Source organism: Electrophorus electricus, chromosome 8 (genome assembly GCF_041902795.1).
Source record: "Electrophorus electricus isolate QZ-2024a chromosome 8, ASM4190279v1, whole genome shotgun sequence".
Classification (NCBI taxonomy): Eukaryota; Metazoa; Chordata; class Actinopteri; order Gymnotiformes; family Gymnotidae; genus Electrophorus; species Electrophorus electricus.
The window spans coordinates 4,591,464-4,606,875 of record NC_137504.1 but is presented as its reverse complement, the minus strand read 5'-3'; the positions used below and the strand labels follow the sequence as shown (position 1 = coordinate 4,606,875).

Genomic DNA, 15,412 nt, shown 5'->3' with positions numbered 1-15,412 from the left:
TTTAGGCCCATTTTGTCAGACTTAGCTTGTGGAATTCAGCCTAATGGCAAGTTGTGCAAAGGCAGGAATGTGTTGCCCAGAACTAGAGAATGTGCACTAAAAAGCGTTAAACAAGTACTTGGACTTTGCAGAACATGCCTCTGCTCAAGGCAAGCAGCACAGTCATTTGACTTTAACTACATCTGCTGGACAAGGGCCTTGGGCCAGGTTAGCTCCAGCAGATAGAGGCCATTATGGCTGCAAAAACATATTAATAATTGCTAATCCGCACCTGTTTTTGTCTGTGTTACTCCCTACATATGCAGTGGCTCTTTGCATTTCTGTCAAACACTGCACATTTTCAAAAGAAAACTCATAAAATGGGTGATTATTTGCAAAATCAAGCTGCCGAGGGAAAGCTTTAATTAAACCTCTTTATTTATATGTCAAGAGAAAATGGGGGGAAATCTAAATCTGATTCTTTTTTTTTCTTGCAAGCTGTAACCCTTGGAGGCAAGTCATTAGGCCTTATACATAACCATCGCACAGCATTAAAATCACATTACACAACAACGATAATCATTGCGTTCAATTACACGTAGTAATAAATGCCTGCGTGATCTTTGCTAAATCCATTAGAGTGACGTCGGACGAGAGGGAAAGAACAAGTTGCAGACCATGCACTCGACGCATTAGCAGGCCCGGAGCCCGGAGCACTGGGACGCGCGTGGGACGCGCGTGAGGCCTACGTGTGGCGCGCGGTGGAGGGACTCGTGACTGGGTGAGAGGTTAGCTTGCTGCATTGTCTGTGGCACGCCGGCCATCAGGAGCGCGCCGGGCCTCGGCTCACGTTCCGTTGTAACGCAGCAGGACGCCACAGAACCTTAAGTGAAGCACTTAGCCTGGCATGCCTCAGTAAACATGCAGCTGCATAAACTGCATAAATTAATGATATGTATCCAAATGGAGTGTTAGCTGTTTCTAGCAGTATAAGCGCATTTAGTTTGCCATTAGCAGTGGACTTCAGAAAGCTATCAAACGGGCAGTTTGCTCTGCTGCCTCAAGCTAAAGGTGTGTGTTTCATGAATAGATAATGATTCAGACATTACAGCGATGGACGTGCAGCCATTTCTGACTAATACCTGTTGTTTTAGACCAAGTGATAAGTTTGAGCAATGATACTGTTTAATATTTAATGGCAGTGCTTCAGTGCGATCTGCTTTTTCTCTATATTCTGTCTTGTCAGACGTTATGGAATGTGATGTTTACAGAGATTTTTCTTTGCTGACATTTTTATTGAAGACTACTAAGCGTACAGATCATTTAATGGATGCTGTGGGTATCAGGCTCAACTAGTGATGCCTTAACATGGCTGACAATGAATCCCATTTTCATATCTCTTTTCCACACGAATGGAATGCTCTATACTCCCAGTTGGTCTGATCACGTCAACCCTGCACTTCTCTTCCAGATCCCATCTGTTTTCTCTCCTCATCCTCTTCCCTCAACATGGACATGAGCTGTAATTAACTGTTATGCAGGATTGATTGCAGGCGGCTTAACATTGACCGGCTTCATTATGGAGTCCCTTCAAAGTGGGATTCCAGTCCTGCCAATATCCCGGCTTTATTTCAATGCAGGGATCAATAGCATACGTATTAAAAGCCTCATTGTGCTTTGCTGGCCCTACACTACCTTTGGCCCATTCTACCATGTGTTTGGTCTTTGCCCATCGCTGATGTTGGCCAGAGACCCTTACCTTGCAGGTCAGCAGTGGAGATTCTCACCAGCTGAATAGACCTTTCACATACATTTACATGTGATTATTCACATTCAGCCTAATACTCTTCCGAGCTGCTAGAAAAAAAAAGCTTTAATGAATAATTCTTGTACATATACCGAACACACTATAACAACAATTAAACTTGCTAAAATGATTAAAACTCATTAAAAGTTGCATTTGCCTTTGGAGAGGCCCTTCATTATTAATGCAATGCCCTCATCCCGTGATCCAGTGCAAGAGTCGCTTCAGTTTGAATCCCACTTCAGCTGACCCGGAGGACGTTGGAAAGCCTCCTTCTATCAGCCATACCCAGTGTGGAAGACTCTGGACAAAGCCGCACTGTGCGGAGAGCAGCTCTCATTCTGGAGCTTCTTTATGGACTCAGTATCTGAAAGTTAGCCAGTGCCCTCCAGGGCAGTGTTGATGGCTCTCATAATCTCATGGTGCCGGGGACCTCAACGTGATTCTCTAAAGCCGAGGCACCGCAATTTGACCTCTTTCAAGTCACTGGAGGAGTCCAGTGTAGTTCCTCTTCTAGTGGCCGACTAAAATTTAGAATAAAATGTTTTTTAAAGTAACAATTTATGTATAGAAATCCGAAATGACATAAGTAGAATTTATTATAATGTGTACATTTTTCATTGGGAAGACCTTTATACAGTATCGGTGATATCTATAAACGAAATACTATTTAAATGTATTTTTGGCAAAGGTTAGCATGCAGGCATCTTCAACGAGCACATGTAGCTTAGCTTCAGAATGCCTGCACACTTACTCAGTGGTAAAATCAAACTCATGCATGGAATAGCAACATATCAGCACTGTGTATGCCAAACACACCTCAATCTAACCATCACAATTTATCTGCGATGCTATCAGTGTCAAATACACACACACACGCACACTCACAGTATGTGTGATGAGATATCATTTTGTCATTTAGCAGGCTGTGCAACAAGCCATATCTCAACCCACCGATGCAGCGGCAGATCTCCCTCTGGGCTCCAGCTTTCCATTCCCCTGCTCCACATTAACACATAAGCAGGACGGTGGAAGAGAACATGGCTGTTACACTATCAGTGAACACACACACGCACACACAAAGCTTTTCAGTCTCTCTCTCTCTTACTCCCTGCCCTTTTCTCTCTCTTTAAATCTCCCATTCTCTTTACCTCCTATATAATAATGCTGCTCTTCTGTCTGCAGCTCTCCCTCATGTATGGTTTATTGTGAACAATTGTGAGTCAAAACGCCTCTCAAAAGAATGTCCCATATATATGTCACATTTAATCAGCGGTAATCAGTCAAGTGGAGTGGTGATTAAAGAACGATCGAGCCTGCTCAGCCTGTGTGTCCGTCTCTCAACTCAAGAGCCTCTTCTCAACTCCATCTCTCTCTGGCTTTGTAGATTCAGCTCCTTCCACGTAGCCTTATTTCCTCAGAGTCAGTCTTAAGGACCTTTTATATGCAAACTTGGCTTATAATCACACAACACACAGCATTTTGCTAATGCCTGCTTTGGCTTTATTTATAGTTATATTTAATACTAACATTTAGTGATATTTAATCATATTTAGTTTTGGGGGCTTTTTTTGAGCAGTGGGGCAGTGGAGGGGTTCAAGTCAGGTCTTTGCTGTGCTAAGCAATACAGACAGGATCACGTGGGGGAGAAGTCATCAGCATGCACTTTTTGTGTATCACACTGCAGGCAGAACTGTTACCAACCCTAGTAACCTCATGGAACCTCAACCTCATGGAACTTCATCCTCATGGAGCCTCAACCCTACTCCTCACTACAAACTAACCTCACTACACTGTATGGAAGCCCACAAAACCAGGCCTGGACTTTAAAGCTGATGCCATGCTTTTATTCTGTGAGTGAACTATTGCATTACTGTAACTAACCCATTTGTCCAAACCTTTCCAGGTGCCTCTGATGCCCGTCCCACAGACCCAGAAATGGGCGAGCATCCGTGCCAATGGCCTTAACTATCATAACTAAATAAATATAATACATATATTATTGAAACTACAGTTTTCTCTGACGTGAGTCTGAGCATATAGGAATCCTTGACATGCTTGACAGTCTTCCCTGAGGCAGCTGTCCTTGATCATTTGCTTCTGTCTTGGTAGAGAGGGAAAGAGAGCCCTGCACTACAGCCAATGGTAAGTGTCTAGGCCTCCTGGACCGCTATGTTAATTACAACATTCATATTCAGGTTCTTCTTCAGTGGACTTGCTGTCTGACTTTTTAAAGAATAGCTGTCAAAACGTTATCTCATCATGATTAAATCTAAAGAAAAATATCAGCATGTTCAATTCTGACATTTCATTAATGAATCTTTTTTTTTTTTCCAGTGCATAAATATTAATAGATAAAACTAATTAATTAAATCATTGATGTGGACTGAAATCAATGGGGAGGTTACACAATCAGGGACTGCTCTCGCTTCGCAGAGCTGCAGTTTCCAGCACGTCGTGTGCCTTTCTTTTTTCTGGGATAATAATTAAAAATGTGTGCTTAAGACCCCTTTTCACATTTTTTCCACGTTATTTTAATACAGGCTTGGGAATGACAGAGAATTGATGCCTTTTTGAGGATGTTTTATTAACTCTACTTTTATTAACAGTACATTTATTAGCACTTTTTATTTTATGTTTAACTCTCTCTCTCTCTTTCTCTCTCTCTCTCTCTCTCTCTCTCTCTCTCTCTGTGTGCATGTATGTGTGTGTGTGTGTGTGTGTGTGTGTGTGTGTGCGTGTGTGTGTGTGTGTGTGTGTTAATATTTTGGTATTATTGCAGACTCAAAACCAAATTAATTAAAGCAAAGCAAATGTTAACGTTTGCCTTGCACACAGAAACTACACTAAAACCTCTGACATCAGCATTTTCCATCACTGATTTTTTTTTTTTTTTGTGAGCTGAACTCCATCGAGAAATATTAGTGAATGTATGGTATTCATTATTCCATTCTACTTCCATTCTGTGTGAATGTCTTTCTCTTCTAGACCTCCACACTCAAATTCAAAGTCCTCCTAAAGTCTTCAGTCTATTAAACACTGCTAGTGTAACTTCTCATTATGTTTCATATTGACAGTCATATGTTACATTACATGAGCGTGCTCCCAGCATACAAAATGGAGAGTTCACAAAAATAACACTAATAAGGTAACCATTAAACAGTACTCGTTTGACCTTTTAAAATGCTGGCTTCTCAGCTTCTGCTCTTAAATCCCCAGCTTATTGAATTGGCAGCTTCCTAAACGTTACTCTCACCAGAGCACAGCGAATGGATTTCTTTATCCACAACCCCCCATCCGCACTTAGCGCTGCACCCCATCCGACGTCCTCTCCCCACGGCAGGAGGGTGTAAACACGCTTAACGAGCCTCCGCGCTGTGCTCCCCGTCCACCGGATCATACCCAGGTGATGGTGCCCATCGCTGGCCTGGCATCTCCCTTTCCTCACTCTGCCCTTGTGCGTCTTCCTGTCCAGAGTTCTCCTGTCGGTGACGCAGAGGGCTGGCTCCTCATGTCCCACGTCAGCGCAGATCTGTAACAAAGCAGCAACAGACAGTCCGCTGTGCATGAACAGTGAGTCCGTGTGAGAATGATGTTAAAACTATGGTGAGTGTGACAGATGAGCTGTAGTTTTAGATTCAGACCCAAACAACACAGATTGTCGACGGTTATTCAAAACATCGCCACGTTTAGCATTAGAAAAAGTAAACATAAGGTAGACTGTAATTGTGTGTGTTGGCCAGATGCCCCTGTCTAGTGTGTCTCTTCCATTCTGTAGTGTCATATATCAGAGAGTTCATAACATAAGCTGTACTGATGAGGAGGTCATTAGCGTTCATATAAATCACTCTAGTATCCAAAGCAGTTTGCCCAGAGAAGAACAGATGAGTGTATTCTACAGCATATACAGCATATACACACACATGGCAGCATGATATGCTTGGATGTTCAGCTTTAGTTATGTTTTGCAGTGGAGTGTGTAGGCTATAATCACAAACAGAGATAAATAAGTAACACGCTCTTGAAGTCTCTCTCTCTTGAAGAATACAATGTAAAAAAGGTGTTTAATTGACCTCATTGGGAAGGATAACACGTTCAAATCTGGATCTAATCCTGACCATAGGAACTCTGATTTAATTACAATAACACACAAACAATTATTTCTTACATTACTCGCTAGGTTTCTATAATACTTTACATAATACTTTTTGTGGGTGTTTTTTTTTTTTTGTTTTTTTTTTATCAAAGCCTTGTGTGATGGGTGTAGAATGGGCAGGAAAAAAACAGGAGGAATCAGGTATGAGTCTCCAGCTTAAGAGTTTAATGAAACGTACAAAAATGAACATAAAAGTGCACCGAGGAGAACAAAAGAAAGCCAGTGTAACATTGATGACCGACAAACACAAAGGGCTTATAAAGGGGACAGCTTAAGAACATAATAACACACAGGTGGTGCATTCAATGAGGCACAGCACACACCACCTGACTGGGATGTAGCACAGAACCAAAACAGACAAGTATGTGTACCAAACGCAAAAACGTAAACAAACGCCTCTGCTGCTCGATGGGGGCTGTTGCCATGGTGTGGGGGGGTCAGGTGGGGGTGTCGTCACAACTTGCCCTCATTTCAATCAGCCTTATGGCTATTAACAGCAGTAAGGTTGCAGGACATAGCCAGCTTTGGTCACTAATAACCGAAAACATGAGGTGCTTGCTTCATCTGCTTCTCCACTTACCAATCTGTTACTTGTAAGGTGAGCTATTTTACTGATGATGCCAATTATATATAATCCATAGCAGAGTACTGAAGGTTAGCGTTCTCCACGCAGCCCTGTGCGGTAGCGGGGGGGCTTCACTGGCGTCATTCGTGCTACAGTATCAACAGACGGATCGTCATCACCACCAGTGCCAGGTGCTAATTAAGAGTGGGTATGAGCGCAGGTCAAATGTGGAGGGATCTCAGCCAAATTGGTATTCCTAATAATCCCGAGGTGATCAAAGAGCTCTGGCATTGTGTCTGACGCCGACGCGTGCTGGCAGAGTTTAATCGGAGACAAAAGAGCACGTCTGGGCCGACTTCCCCGAGTCCCATACGGAGCGGAGTGCGGGGATGGGACGAACGACGTGCTTTCTATGGGCTAGGGAGCGTCATCACTGTGCCTGCGGTAATCATCGCTGCCGCAGATGTGTCATTGCCATGGCCGCATTTGCAATTACCCGGTAGTGGGTCATCACCGACACTCAGGGTCCTGGCCCGAGGACAACCCAAGTTCAGTGGTACACATTTAACAGCCATCAGCATTATACACCACCAAGGCACTCAAGGTTGCTTTGGTGAGGAAAAGAGAAATTTTACGGGATGATCCAACAAACTTCAGAGAGTGGAGTGTGTGTGTGTGTGTGTGTGTGTGTGTGTGTGTGTGTGTGTGTGTGTGTGCGTATGTGTGTGCATGCTCTTGCCATTCCACAGTTTTGATGAGCACATGGACTGCAGGAGCAGCATCACCTGTCAGTCAACACACTTTGCCCACAAGGTGTGCAGGGAGCTACAGTACAGAACTGATATGCCGAGAGCCAGATTACAGAGCCACCACTTGATCCCAGCCGAGGGCGAGGGCCAGTCAATGTCCACATCAGTAGTACGGTGCTAATGCGGCGCGGAGCTCAGCGCCTGAGTGATGTTCTCCTGGTTGAGGAGAAGCGTGCTGGGGATCTGAGAAGTGGCTTGCAGCCATCACAGCAAACAGGCACGTGCGAATAGGGGGGGGAGTGAGTCATGAGGCACCAGGAGAGACTTTGCTGGCAGGTAGCACAGCCCCACATGACCCCTCGACCGCGCTTTCTTAGCATTTCTTACGGACATCTTGACGCATGTTCTTTTCTTTCTCTCTCTCTGTCCTCGCTAGTCCTCCTCCACCAGTGCAGATGTCACTCCCGCGCCTCCAAGCAACCTCCGGTGCTCTCACCCAGAGAAATGGGAGTCCACGGGGCATATGCGCTAAGCTCGGAGGGGGATTTGGCGGAGTCGGGCTCGCTAACCAGACACCTGGTTCTGGCAGCAGATTATTGCCTGTGACATTTATACACCCATGATCAGCCAGACTGAAATTGCTACCGAGCTCTCGTGGCACTCGTGAGATTTCTGTACACAGTAAATGATATGCAGAGCAAAGAAATATCATTACGAGACAGAGCAGGAAGGAAGCGTGAGCACGGAAGAATGGGTGTGTTGGCCCTTGATGTACCGCACAAAAGACTCTCTCGATGATTCCATGGTGCTATTGCTAGATTAGTGATAATGTCGCCTGCAGCTAAAGCTGCAAATTAGCATGCTTGAAATTATGACTGGGCCGGCATGTTTAAACTAGAGCATGAGAGTGCAAAGCACAGAGTAGACCGAGTGTGGCAGGAAGCATAGAGGTGAGAGGGAAGCATTTTCGAACACATTAAGCTCAAACGGAGCTTTCAGGCCTGTGGGGGAGCCGTAGCCAAGATGATGTTTTGGTCCACACAGCAGCCAATATCCTTTTATCACACCAGCAGATCTCAGATCAGCTCCCCCATGGTCATCGCAGTCCACACGAAGGCAGTGATAAGTGTGCTAGCCTCAGGCATATGTATGGTGTCACCCTTCCAATGCCAAAATGTTCCTTCTTCCACTGCTACCAGCACTGCTGAGGAAACTCCTGGTGTGATGTGTTATTCTTATACTGCAAAATGGGTTAATGTCAATGCATGTCATGTGGAGTTAAATATAAAATGGCAAAAGTATCTGAATTTTTTTTTTTTTTTAAATGATGCTTATCAGTTGGAAGAGCAACTTGGATTCGTCCCCACTGTCTGCTGTCTGTTGTCCACTCTGTTTTAGGAAATTGATTGGTGCCCAGATGTGATAGCAGTTCTAAAGCCATCAGTTCTCATCACAAGGGAAGGCTTGTGTGTGTGTGTGTGTGTGTGTGTGTGTGTGTGTGTGTGTGTGTGTGTGTGTGTGTGTGTGTGTGTGTGTGTGTGTATGTGTGTGTGTGTGTGTGTGTGTGTGTGTGTGTGTGTGTGTGTGTGAGGATCAGCGCCTTCTCCTGATGGGGGCAGTGCAGGGTAAAGACTGTGGGGCAGGAGGCAGGGACACCCTCAGGCCATTTCATTACAGAAAGTGTCTGTCCACACGATGAGGAAAGGATTATCCCCCAAACAGGATTTACTTGAGAGAATAATTCATCGGCTGAACTTGCAGAGGGAAAGTGCTATGTAGGTTAAAGTTACAATATCGCTTCATTCACAGATCTGCTGCCTCAAGATTCTCAAGGAGTTCTCGTGCACGTCTCTGCATGTGTGCTTGCGTGCAAGCGTGTGAATGTCTGCGCATGTGCGCCTATGAGCGCACGTGTGCTATGACTGCTTCAGGTAACGTGCGCCATATGCACATATAGAGTCTGTGCGTCTCCGTGGAAAAGGCTTCATTATGCAATGCCACAAAACAGAATCATTTAAAGACCATCCCTTTTAAAGTGAAAGAGAATAGAACAGGTGGAAGAGTAGGAATATGCTTAAATCATTCATAAAGACTCTGGGAGAAACAGCAGGGGGATGAAAAAGATGGGGAAGGCGACCTAAATGCAGGCTCATTTTCCCCGTCTAAACCCAGGGGCACTTGACAAAACAATGATGGAGACACAAGGAACGTCAGGGCGATTTGCATTTAACAAACTGATGCTTCCCCACTTGTCATGTAATATTTATAGCTGGGAAGCCCCCCCCCAGTGCTCCTAACGCAGCAAGTGAGCACGGACGACGTGGGCAAAGTGCTGTTGGTGAGACCACTCTGCAGAGAAGACGACAGCCCCCACAGCTCCGGACATCAAGATCCACGGCCCTGTAATCCCCCAATTTCCAGCGCTCGGGGCCGCGGCCGTATCAAAAGCCCCGCTCCCCCCTTCGGAGAGGCGTCCAGGGCCGGGCGCCTCTCTAATCACAGCCATCGCCAGCAACACATGCGGTGCTCGGTGGCAAGCTGCTCCTCTCCTTTTCTCTCCCCCCGATGTGCGCGAAGAATGAGTCTGGAATCTTGCACTAAAAGGCCACTGATTGAGGTGCCGGGGTCTGTAATTTGCAATTAACAAAAGGGTCGGGGATTTGATTCGGGTCAAGGTCCTCATTTGCATGCGCTTTGTTCACCCCATAGAAATTCTAGGAGTGTGCGATGGCCACCTCCCATGTCTATTTACCCACAATCTGGCAACAGCAACCCCCTCCCTAACGTGGGCCAATCAGGCGGCGCGAAGCACTTCCTTTAATATAGCGGCTCTCGTCTGGTGCCAGCCCTTAATGAATCCAGGAACCTGAGCAGTGATTGAGATTCCTGCTTGATGGTAAGCTTGTTAGTGCTGTGAAATTGCACGCAGCACCTCCGGCATTGTAATCGTAGGAGCTCCTGGCAGTCGTTCTATGGGGTCTGTTATATTCTGGCAGAAATTTGTGAACACAGAGTGTGTAGAACCGCTCGAAGGCTGTGAGGACTCTGAATGTGACTTCTAGTTAAAACCAAAATGGCTGTCTGTGGAGGTGTTGAGCTTTGAAAGAATGTTTAAGTGTGAAAGTTTTATCTTGTTCATGTTTTTGTAATAACATGGGCACAAGTAATAAAATGGGTGCCAATCTTTAGCATGTTGCCTGCCATGATAAAAAAAATTTTTTTTAAAAAAGTGTCTTGGAAAGCTAAGGTACTTTATTCTTTAAAAAAGACGCTTGCTCAAAACGAATATTCACAGGTGTTCGTATACACGCAGCCTTATCTGACCCATGCGTACCATCCACCCCATTTGACACTCTCTCTCTTTCTTCTTTTACAGGGATTTTGTGGACATTTACATTTTTTTCCGCCGATTGTCAGTACACAGGGCTAAACTGTACGTTCACAGTGCATTTTACATTCAGGTCCAGAAGCTCAACTAGGCGCACATGCCGGGCAGGCACACGGCAGCCTCTGCCCCATTCCCGCTCCCCCGCCAGGGCCAGGCAGGCCTCGGGTTAGCAGCCTGGTACCGAGACCCAGACTCCTGTCCTCTGATTCTCAGCACAGCTCCGGTTTGCGTAGGGCCCTGCTCGGACACAGGGATGCGGATGGCACAGGGAGTCGGCCCTCGGGTGTCTTTTGACGCACTCTCACAGAGTGCTGGGTCATGTTCTCTCGCCGAGTACAAGACAGGAAATCCATTTAATTACCTGTGAAGCAGAAGAAAGGGGCATCGGGCGGTCTGACAAGGAACGACTGTGTTCCAGCCAGAGCTCTGCCTCACTGGGCCCTGCAGCTCTCGTCATCTCTCTCTCTCTCTCTCTCTCTCTCTCTCTCTCTCTCTCACCGTCTCACTTTGTATGACTTTCTTCCACCCTTTAGCCTTCTCTGTCCTTCCCTCGAGCCCTTTCTGTCCATCTTCTCTTCTCTTCTCTTCTCTTCTCTTCTCTTTCTTCTTCCTCCGCTCTTCCTCACTGGTCTTCATCCCCCCCCCCACTCTCTCAGTCACTGTCTACCATCTGTGTCACTGTTTCTCTTTTATGAGCAGCACCATCTTCACTCAGAGCCTTCAGTCGGTGTATTTTTTTTTCCTTACTACTGAGATACCTATTTTTTCTTCCCTCTCATTTGTCCTTTCTTTCTGTCTGGAGAGGAGAAGTCGCCAGGGAGTTCTGTACTGAAGAGCTACTGTATCAAGATGACAGCTGCTTTGAAACCACCGGTGCTACACACTGAAGCCGGAAATTCAAATGCGTTGACATTTCACATATGCTGTTTTCACGTACATCTGGAATCCAACAGGCTATATTCACAGTGCGCTTATTAAGGCTGGCACTATGTCACTGCATATCCAGTATACTGCGTGTTTGCTGTGAGATTAATCTCCGCCTGCAGGACTCTCTGTGAGCCCTGGCTGGGGTGTGTGTGTGTGTGTGTGTGTGTGCGTGTGTGTGTTCAGACCGCACTAAGCTGTGGGCTGGAGAACTTCCTGGCCCCAATGTGTTTGGTGACTTTGTCTACGTGTGCAGCGCGCCTCACCTGGCGATAGGAGGAGAACAGACGCTGCCTTCTTGCTGGAGACTCAGCACTGTCACATCTGAGAGTCTGGCTCTATGCCAATCTCTAAAAAAAATGCGTTAGACGACCTCATCGCCTCTGCATCCATCGCTTCTTTGCCTACTTCAGTGCAAGGCTAAATGGCCAGAAAGGTGAACAATGCGTTATTATTTCAGATATGAGCAAGTTTTCCGTATGATTAAAAAGGAATAGGTTGCTATAAACTGTAAGAGCAACATAATATATCCATAAACAGATGCTGGATTTTATGCATAAAACAAATGAGTGCAGGCCCTGGGGCAAGTGGAATGGCACACATGTTGGCTGATCATAGAGGCCGGCTTTGGCTGAGCGGGATTGTGCGGTGGGGCGGGAGTGCTTCCTCCCAGCAGCACATTAGCGCGCTGAAGACTCGCATTAAATACAAAATAAAGAAAGAAAGAAAGAAAGGGGAGAGAGCTTTTTGATGCCCTTAAGAGCCAAACTCTGGGCCAAACTATCAAAGAGATCCATTGAATCGCCTTGTGTCTCCCCAAGTGAAACCGCTAATTGTATTTAGTTGCTAAGCTTAGCATGCTCTGCAGGCCAAGCTGAGAAGCAACCTTTGGTCATTCATGAATATTTCACAAGCAGTGTTTACATGAAAGCGCAAACCGGACCAGCCCAGGTGAAAGCGCTGCGACTAGAGAATGAATGCGCTTCTGCTGCAGAGAGAAAGGCTTTAGCGCGCTGGCCCCAGGCACCGCCCCGTTGCCTCGGCAGCTAAAGGGCCGCTACGTCTACGGCTTAAAGCATGGAGGCGGGGGCCTCCGGAGCGCGCCCTGCGCCCCCCGCCTGTCTCCCCTCCTCTCTTCCAGTGCTGTTCTGGCGTTGGGTCAGCCAGCTAATGATCTGCAAGTCCAGACCTCCCCAGAGGGGTTCAACCTCAGTCCAGGCCTAATGTTCACACTGAAAGTACCGGTTTCCCACCGGACCTGCAGCGCTGAGCTCGATTACTACTGACCATAGCTGGGTGGTCCAGTGTCTGTAGTAGTAGTGTCTACTAATGGCCATAGAGTTGGAGCTCCATGAGGAATCATTATACAGATTTGTTGTCAGAGGGTTTTAATGGCAGACCCCACTGTCTGGTTTTGTACTGCCCAGTAGCTGCCTACACCTGCATTGGAGGAGTCTATTTAGATATAACAAACACTAAACAAGGCAAGAGTTGAGTGGAGCGATCCATTTATGGGGGGAGGGGTGTGGGAAATTGCGGCTATAGAAAATGTGACATCTTTACTGATGCCCACTTATTCCGCACAATTCCTTTCACTGCGCCGCACACCACTTTTGCTGTCAATAGCAACACGTTTCAGACACTTTCTGTCAAACACAATAAACATATCAAATGGTGGCATTTCTTCCTCACTGAATTCATTAATAAATCTGGACCACGATGACAGGACGATGCCAGCATACCATTTGTAAAGAACATTGTGCAATCTTATATTTATTCATCTATTCATTCATCCTAGTAGCATTGTTATTTATTTATTTATGTGGTATAATTACTTTAAAGTGGCCTAGGTTTGTGGAGGGATGGGACTGCAGAATAGCGCCCTTCCTGCGTCTGCACTTATGGAGGAGTAATAAAATCCATGTATTAAAAGCAAACTAAACGTTATTTGCGATGCTAGTGTAGGCAGTTTATTAAAAGCCATTAGCATGGTACACTGGCACCATTTCCTGCTGGTTTAATTCTGGAAGCCCGATCACTCTCCTCGCTGGTGCTGCAGACAATAGACTCCTGTGCTGTGTTCGTTTAAGGGGCGTAATCCCCCCACCTCATTTTCATCAAATAAAAAAGGCGGCACGGCTTTATTTGTCCTACGGCCAGCCGGGTCCATGCCCAAGCAGAGATGCCTGAAAGGCAAGAACAACCAGCCCTTATAAATCACAGAGGGAGAGTGGTGATATAGCACAAGGTGTTTGTGGGAGATAGAGTTTGCAGTGGGAGAGCCAGAGCGCAAGCCCAGGCGGGGGTGTTTGGAGTCATGACACCCCTGTCCTCAGCCACCTGCAGTGGGGAGAGGTAAGAACAATGGCAGGTGGTGGTCTGCTTGTGCCTGGTGAGGAAGGAGCCCCCTCCAGTTGGAAGTGCACACATGCTGTGGGCCCTTGGGTAGAGTAGCTGTGGGGAAGCTTGGGGTGAAAGGTGAGTCATCTTCCAGTAGGCTGCACCTGGGTAGTTAGGATTCCATCACAGATTGTTAGCTTAACTATAGAGTGAATGCAGACAGTACATTTATAGCATTTAGGCGATGCTTTTATCCAAAGTGACTTACAATTATGACTGAGTACAACTTGAGCAATTGAGGGTTAAGGGCCTTGCTCAGAGGTCCAACAGTGGCATCTTGGCAGTGGTGGGGCTTGAACCAGCAACCTTCAGCTGACAAGGCAAGGACCTGAACCACTGAGCTGGTATTTCAGGTGTTCCCCATGATCAAGCAATTGAAATCTTCAAACAGCATAAACAGCATAGCCATACATCTACACAGTATATGTAGCTGATTTTCGAATAAAGTGCAACAGTGAATCATAAAATTCACAGCATCCTTGAACGTGCAACCTCCCAGCGAGTCTGGGAACCTGTATTTTTTATACCAGTATTTTTGGTCCTTTTTAATTGCAGTGGCTGCTCCGTGAGAGCGCGAGTGGACGACAGCAGCAGGGCTTCCAGCGCTGGCAGGCTTTATGGCGGTGCTAAGAGCACATGGCACGCTCCTGCCTTAACCCAGGCCAGAAGGAGTCGCAAAGCTCATCATGTTGAAAATAATTAATAACGCATTTAATAAATAGCTCCTGAGCCACTGATGTACTCTCACCATCTGTTACTGTATAATGTTCCTCTTTTTTATTAATGTGATACAGACATTCGATGACTGTGGAGATGACATAATAATGTATGGCATCGTTCAGAGGCTATTTGCCTCTTCATATTCCAATCTGGTGCCAGGTTCGGGGTTTTTTTTTGTTTTTGTTTTTTTTCCCCATCTCTCTCCTTGTGGCCAATTAATCTGGCACGCTTTAGATAAGAGCTGCAGTCATAACCTTGTTAATCAAATGATCCCAAAGTTTGGTCAGTTTCATGAGAGGCAAGCTGCCCCTACGCAAGTGCCCCTGTGGTGTTCAGTACCGAGCAAGGCCAATGGTGTTGCCCTGGGAGGAGGGAAATCGTCTTCCGTTTGGGTAGTACACTGCTAGAGCCTTGGGTGTCCTAATCGCAAACGTGATATAAGTGTGCCATTGAGACAGCTCTGAGAAGATAAAGCTGTGCATTGAATCAGCTTGGCACTGTGAGATGTCAACTCCAAGGGCCTTTCTTAGCAAACCCAGTGCATTTTAGCCAGGCTAAAAGCATATTCTGTATCTTTGTGAAATCATTACTTGATCGTGCATGAGTTGTTTAATATATGCACTTCGTTTTGAAGGCCAGAATTGATTTTAAGGGCATTTTAAAAGGCCAAAATATGGTAGAAAATGAAACCAGCTAAATAATGGGTTGTTGATGTGCCGAGTTTTCC

At 46.0% G+C, this 15,412-nt stretch overlaps 1 long non-coding RNA gene across 1 annotated transcript; it reads left to right on the top strand.

Annotated features, from left to right (window-relative positions):
- Window positions 1-3,483: 3,483 nt before the first annotated feature.
- On the top strand, window positions 3,484-4,775 carry LOC145658943 (uncharacterized). The gene is made up of 3 exons (XR_014124838.1): window positions 3,484-3,636; window positions 3,896-3,928; window positions 4,566-4,775. It is a non-coding gene; the product is annotated as an uncharacterized LOC145658943 (long non-coding RNA).
- The last annotated feature ends 10,637 nt before the right edge of the window (window positions 4,776-15,412 follow it).